Below are 8,218 nucleotides of genomic sequence, written 5' to 3'. Positions count from 1 at the left end.
TTTTTGTGGATGGGCTTTAGGAGAGGCTTCCTTCGTGGCCGACACCGATGCATGTCATTCCTCTGCAGTGTATGTCGTATTGTGTCACTGGAAGCAATCACCCCAGTTTGGTTTTCTACTTCTTTAGCTAACTGCAGTAAACTTGCAAGACGATTTTTTTCAACCCTTCTAATCAGAAGATGCTCCTGTCAAGGTGTTAACTTCCATGGATGGCCTGGATGTCTCTGCGGGATGGTTGCCTTTCCATCTTTGTTAAATTTTTGTATCACTTTTGCTACAATATTCTGACTGACAAGTAAAGCTTTGCTGATCTTCTTGTAGCCTTCGCCTTTCTTCTTAGGCCTTGTGACATTTCTCTTGCATGTAGTGCCATTGCTGACAGCATGAAATGGGAAGGGGTTTTCTTTGTTAAGTAACACCCTTTTATAATCAACTGTCTGCTGGACAGCTGTTTAATGAATAATTAGACTCAACTGTAGCTGAATTCTTGGCATTGTAGCCAGGATTATTGATGGAAGACTTTTTTGGCACTTTACTACATAGCACTTTTTGGTTGGAGCACCCTACCTTTACTGTGTGCACAAATTTTTTTTCACATAGATAATGTGGATGTAGTTTTTGACGATCCCAGCCGCTGTGCTACTGCTGAAGCAAAGTTGCAAAGTTTGTGGCAGGGTAGGCACTCTGTTGCTGAGTACACAGCAGAATTCAGATGTCGGATCACAGATACCACCTGCAACGCAGCAGCGCAAAAAAATCAGTTCTGCCAAGTGCTCTCTGAGCATGTAAAAGATGAGTTCGCCAGAGTGGAGAGTCCTAATAATCTCAAGGCTTTCATCCAATTATGCATCTGAATCTATCAGAGACTTACAGAAAGGAGGAAGGAGAGACTGAGAATGTCTGTAAGTAATGGTGGCATGCTAGTCAGTTTGGTCAGAGGGATCCAAAAGTTTTTCCAGAATCTAAGGCTGGCCATACACTATACAATTTTCTTGTTCAACTTTCCTTTAGATTTACCAAAACCATGTAATGTAGGGTCAAATCTAAACATTTTCAATTTGTATGCAATCAGGCAGGCCCTTGCACTACATAGTTTAAGGTAAATCTAAAGGAAATTGAATAAGAAAATTGTATAGTGTATGGCCAGCCTAACACTCCTGAACCCATGCAGGTTGATGCTAATATTAGATCCATTTCCACTCAGGAGAAAGAGAGACAACACTCTGAGAATGTGGGCCTGATTCATAGTACGGCGAATTGGCGTTTCGGCGTGATTTTGCGAAGCGGCGATTATTTAAGTCTGAAATTGGCATTCAAAGAACGGCGGGCGGAAAATAGCGCCTAGTGTGAGATTCATTAAGATGCAATATGGTCAGAGCGCGACTTAAAACCACGCCAGCTAAAAGCTCGACTAAAGTTTAGCCAAAATTTCCCCTGTACCCCCAAAAATCCCAAATCACTGTGGAAGGTGTGGAAGTCAATTTGGAGATGACTTGCGTTTAAAAAATCTCAAAAACTGACTTAGAAAGAGAGATATCTGCGAAAGTGTGGAAAGGTTAAACAGCTCCTCCAGCCGCGAGCTGCGAACTCGCGAATGTGCGCATGCGCAACGTCAAATTGGCTCAAAAAATTTCGCCAGCGCGATTTTGGGTCAATTTTTTTTTGAATACCGCTTGCAAATCCACTGTCTCGCCCATAGAAAATGGCAAAAACCGGCGGAATTGGAAAAACATGCACACTTCCAACAAGGGATCCTTTAGTAAACACCATCACATTCCATACACCTTTCCTGCTAACTCCGAAATCATAGCAGTCAAATCTACAGTGTTTATATAGAACCTCCACATTCTCTGAAAAAACCCACAAAATATTACATTGGGGAATTGGTCGTCAGATAGAAAAAAAATAGATGTAAAACATATTTCAAAGAAAGATTATTAGCATTTCACACATATCAAGGAAATGTCACAATTTTGACAATATTTTATGTGTTTCCAAAGAATGTTTTTAGAAATATATTGCAAATACTACCTTTTCTTCCATATGGGTATGGCCAAGTGTTACCATTTTACTACACATTTAACTGAAGGTATATATATATATATATCCCTTATACTTGGCTAATTAGCAAAGTATGCCCAACAAACAAATAGAGCTTTAGCTCACAATATTGCTACATATTGACTTTATGGGGCATCTTTTGTATTTTGTTCATGTCTTTGGATTAAAAGTTTGCTGATACACATGCCTTTTTCAAACATGAACAAAATTAATGATGTCAACATTTGGAGGATTGGAGATATCCAAGTGTTGCCCATACAGAGGGCACCTTCCGGATTCGAACTTACAAACCTACAGCAGGAAGGCAGACTCCCTAATCATTGTGCTATTTCTCAGTGAGCGTTGGGTGTTTTCCTCATGCCGTCAAAATGCTCACATGGGAACAGGGGCCATTGAACTGAATAGGATTGGATTTTTTGCCTGTTTTGGGAGCTGATCCTTGAGCTGGACAAATCCCCCTCAAACGCCCCCAAACGGGCTACGTTCACATGTACGTGTTTGTGGTCTGTTTTTGGGGCTTTTGTAGGTGATTTCATATAACAATGCCTGCCCAAAAAATGCATGTCAAAACGCCTGTGAAAACGCCAGCCAAAATGCACATAAGAACGCCTGATATAATTGCCACGCCAAATTTAGGGATGTTCATGAGTGATGAGTCAGATTGTTGGCTTACATATCTGTTCAATCGTCACAATCTCACTTCTCAAATCCCAAAAGGTGTGTTTCAATTGTTTCCCTAAATATATATTTCTCTCTCTCTCACGTAATTGTATATATATGTATGTATTCCTGTATCTAAACATTCTAAATAATGACTAGCAAACTTCAAGAGAGAATTTTTTCAATTCACATATACTATACACACCTACATACATTTCTATTCCTCATTTCTATTTCCCTTGTTTTGGCAACTGAGCATGCTCCAAAACACACAGGATACACACAGTTAATTTTTGGACTGGGCGTTACCATTCTGGGTGTGTTTGCTTGGATTATATATAGCTCACTCAGACATCAGGAAAGATTTGACCTACGAAGAGGTCCAATATATTTGTGTGTCACATGTTTTATGGGTAACATTTTTGGCCCTTTGTTATTTATGGAGGTGAGATTTGGCTGTGTTGTGTGTTGACTCTCTGTAAGTATTTATTGCTGTTAACATAATTCTGTCAATCTGCACATGCATCTGTTGATTATGGGCTCTTTGTCGATGTATATGGTCTAAATGTTGTACAAAGGTTGTTTTGGTTTGAAAAATACAAATGTAATAAACAGCATGTTTCCAATTTTTTTTTTAAAATGTCTTCATGTGTCTAAATAAAGTTTTCTGGTGTCCACAAATGTATGTATTTGTATTTCTTTTTCTAAGTTAAATCTGCTTAATGGTTGTGTATGTTCACTATTCGCGAATTCGCGAATATACAAAACCGCGTTCTCACATTTATACATGAAACCGGAAACGAAACTTTTGGTGCGTGCACACGTTTCCGGAAATTGTCCAGGCCCTGTCGTAAGTGTGCATCATGGCTCCTGCACTGTTTACAGCCGAAATAGTGGCATTTGTGTGTAAGGTAAGGAGGGGGTGTGAATGTGCAGGGTGCGGGATGGGGGATGGGGGATGGTGGCTGGGTGGGTCGCTTATCTAGCGGGTGTGCAAGAAACTTTTGGTCTGCTGATCTGCGCATGCACTTTCTGCCTATTAGACGTGATCTAGAAGCTTCCTGTTATAGAAACTTCCTAGATGTGAACCTGTTCCCTATATATATATATATATATATATATATATGTATGTGTGTATATATATATATATGTGTATATATGTATATATATATATATGTATATATATATATATATATATATATATATATATATATATATATATATTATATGTATATATATATATATATATATATATGTATATATATATATATATATATATATATATATATATTATATGTATATATATATATATATATATATATATATTATATGTATATATATATATATATATATATATATATTATATGTATATATATATATATATATATTATATGTATATATATATATATATATATGTATGTATGTGTATCTAAAAAATATATATTATACAAAATATATATATTAGACAATATATATACTATGTATATATTATATACAATATATATACATTAGATACATTATAGAATATGTTATATACCATATATTAGTGTATATAATAGGGAACAGGTTCACATCTCTGAACTTTCTATATAGATATAGATAGGCATACCCTGCTTTAAGTACACTCACTTTATATACAATCGTGAGTAAGGACACAGCTTGTTCAGCTTGCCATGACACTGCTCACAAACCATAAGTGACAGGGATAACAAACTTAGGGAGCAACGACAGGGTACCCAGGTACCCAGGACTACACCATATCCATTTTGTGGCTGGCCAGCTTGCCTAGGTAATCTATCATGTCATAGTCCTGGATCCCCTTAACATGCTCCCACATGGTTTGGGAGTAAGGCTATGTCAATGTGGCCAAAATTTACAATGGAGCTGGTGTATTTTCATGCATCGAGAAAAGAAAAAAGGGATTGCTTCACTTTAAGTACATTTTCAGTTTCCATACATGCCCTGGTCCCATTGTGTACTTAAAGTGGGCTATGCCTGTATATAGATAGATTTGATTCGTTTCAACTTTTACACAAAATGAAACCCAATTATCTGTGACAGATTGCTCTGACGCTTTGGAATCTATCTAGATAAAGACAAATGTATTGACCCTTTTCATATATGCAAGATTAGAAACATTATATTCCCTAAATGCATAATGCCAAAAATTATTGCCTTACATACATCCATACACACTGCAAGCTCGGCCCCGTTTGTCTTGTCTGACACTCTTACCATCATAAGCTGGATCTGCACACAGCAGCTAATTGGTTCACCTGAGATGGAATCAGTGATCACAAAAATCTGGAATGGTCATGTCTTCAAAGGATTGCCTTGAACAAATCACCTCTAAAAGAAACACATGAGTGTATAATCACTTGTCTCAATGGATCACATTCCCAACACACCCATCTCACACTGCCATATGATAATGAATGGGGGTGTCCATTGCAAGTTAAATACACCCCCAGATCACATTGCTTTGTTAATTTACAGATCTAACTGGAATATGATGGCACTGCTGTGAACCACTATGCCATTAAATTCTGCTGGTGACCTTTAAAAAGGATTATGTGTGATTGTGTGGATAATTATGCCACCTTAAATTTGCATCTCCCACATACCATGTGCAACTCTTGCAGGAATTGTGAATCAAGGATAATTCAGCACAGCTTAATGAACAGACACATTGAGGAGTGTAGGAACACACCGTCAGATTACCCGATCACACTATGGGGTTTTAACTCCTCCATAATTTTGCCACTTTGGAAACCAAGTGCTTACTTTATGTATACTTTTTAGACGGAACTACAATTTCTAGTAGGGTGATATCATTGCATGAGATTTTCCCTCACTTCCTGTCTTAGTGTCACCAAGACAGGAAGTGAGGGGAATATCACTGTGGGGAAATAGCTTGCAATTGTTGCCTTATAATGTCCATAGTATATATAAAAGGAAAGAATTGCTGGCTGTATCCCCACGGGAGATTCCCTCACTTCCTGTCCTGGTGACACCAAGACAGGAAGTGAAGGGAAATCTCCTGCAATGATATAACACTGTTACATGTTCTAGTTATGTAGCAAACTTAAGAATATACAAAGCAAACATCTTTTTTTTTCCATTTTGGCAAAATCATGGATTCATTAAAAAACTATCTTTGTTTGTCCCGTGGCTTGCAGGAAAAACATTTTGCCTTGATTCCACCATCAACACAGACAGGGGAAACCCTCCTGCGGAGCCATTGTGTTCTCCTGGTGCTGCCCCTGCCAGGAAAACACAGTGATTATTGCTAGTGGCTACAAGAGATGCTAGCGATAAGTGCGTGTAAAATCTGACAGACTGGTTGTACGTTGTCCTCCAGGTGATCGACCAATCAACTTGGGTACCTTCAGCCTGGCCATACACAGTTTAAATCTGCATCTCAAATGAAGCAATCCCATTTACATATAACACTCCATAAAGGAGAATTGAGGGGCTTATCAGGTCTGCGTCAAAAATTAACAGCCACACCCAATCAGACAGCTCGTGTTAAAAGGGACCTGAAAAGCAATCTGCATGGCTTGCTTTTCCAAGCATTGGCTAGTTTAGTGAGCCTGGACTAATAACAGTCACTGTAATGCTACCCATACTGCTGTCCTTTTAACATGGTGACAAAAGTTGATACCTATGCTACATGTGTGTAAAGTTACTTGCACCCTGCTAAATGGACAGCAATAAGGTTGTAAATACAGTGACTGCCTGTCCCCCCCTGATGGCGGCCCTGGGTGTGTCATGAAAGGCCAATTGAGAAAATGGCTATATCATGTAGAGGAAATCACCAGTGTGGGGCAACCTATGTCATGGAGGTAGATTTGGACATCGATGTATATGTATCACCAGAAATGGAATTCTTTGTTCTACAATATCTCAAAGACGACCTAGCATGTTATTTGAAGACTGTACTATTTTGGACATACTTGGACTCAAACATACACTGCTCTTTCCACAGCTCCTCCTCCTCTGGGGGTATGATAAAGTTTATACGCATCTTCACCAAAAGCACAAGATGATGTGTCGTCTCCGGATGAGGCTGCAGCGGAGATTTCAGTTTCTGCCTGAGATAGTGGATCTGCAGCGGGCCTGGAGTGATGCCAAAAGGCGCTCACCCAAGCTCCTGCTAAAGGCTGTGGAGCAAATCTCCGGTAAGTAAAAATATACATTACATGTGACCAGATAGGTTACAATTTTTTGGGTAGGTGGACATGTGTTTAGCTATGCAACAACACTAATACCAACACCCCCCCCCCCCTCCCTCTCGCTCCTACCTTTCCTACCTCCATCAAGTGTCTCTTCACAACCTTTAATACTACTATGTACATTCGTATTTTTTATGTTTTTTATTTTTCTTCTGCTTCTAGCCAAAGCGGACGGACGGCACCCTCTTGTGCTTTTGGTGAAGAAGGGGAGGAGGAGGACGGCCACACTCCAATATGCAGTCAGAGGCAGCGAGCCATTTGAGCAGCTGAAAATTGTGGATCGTAAGTAGAAAATAAAAATGTTAGAAATTTCTAATCTCTAATCACATTTTACAGAGCCCCCTTTACATCGGAGTCTCCAGACTTACTACACTGTAAGAGGGAAGTGTGAAGACTCTGATATAAGGAGAGTTTGGGAACCATTATTTGAGGGGGGAAGCTGGGGACTCTGGTGTAAAAGGGAACTCTGTGTTCCCCAAAGCTCCCCCATACATCTGAGCTTACAGAGACCCTCTTACACTTCCCTTCCTCAGTCCACCACAGTCAAGGGCACAACAAGTCCCACTGCAGAAGGCTACCTGCTTGGACTTGTAATCCTCTCTGTAGGGGAATGAGGAAATACTGCCTGCTATGCTAAGACTTGTAGTGCCCTCTGTTAGGGACTAAGGATTCCTCAGTCCTCAACATTCTAGGGCACTATAAGTCTCAGCATAGTGGGCTGTCATACCTCAGTCCCTCACAGCTCGGGTCAAAAACAACACAGTTAAACATCTAAAGGACAACTCCAAACAAAACTACCAATAATGGACAGAGTCCATATGCTCTATAATGTCAAAGACCCGCTACCACTCACCTTCCACCTCTGGTGCTGTCATTGTGTAGGGCAAAGGGCTCCATCTACACCATGTTTGGCTTTCATGTCAGATAGGCAGGACTTGCTCAGCTCCACTCTCTTCCTTGGCAATTGACTCTGGCGTCATTGTGGATCTTTCCTCCTCTAGAAAACCCCCAGGGGCCCTCTCCTTGTCCCCCAGCCACCCAGGGCCTTCTTCTCCTCCTCCTCCACCAACCATTTTCAGACTCTTCCAAATTCCCTGGGGCTACTCAACCACTTTGCATAGTGGACACAACAAATCTATGACCAGCCTGCAAAATATCAAGTCTGGCCCTGGTTACCTGTATGTTCCGGGTCCAGGGCGGAGCTCTCCTCCCAGAGCAACAACTGATGATAGCAGAGTGAGTTGACCGGCCAGTCACTTCCT

The sequence above is a fragment of the Pelophylax lessonae genome (assembly GCF_965119305.1).
Source record: "Pelophylax lessonae genome assembly, chromosome: 1".
NCBI classification, from domain to species: domain Eukaryota; kingdom Metazoa; phylum Chordata; class Amphibia; order Anura; family Ranidae; genus Pelophylax; species Pelophylax lessonae.
This window is presented reverse-complemented; position numbering follows the sequence as displayed.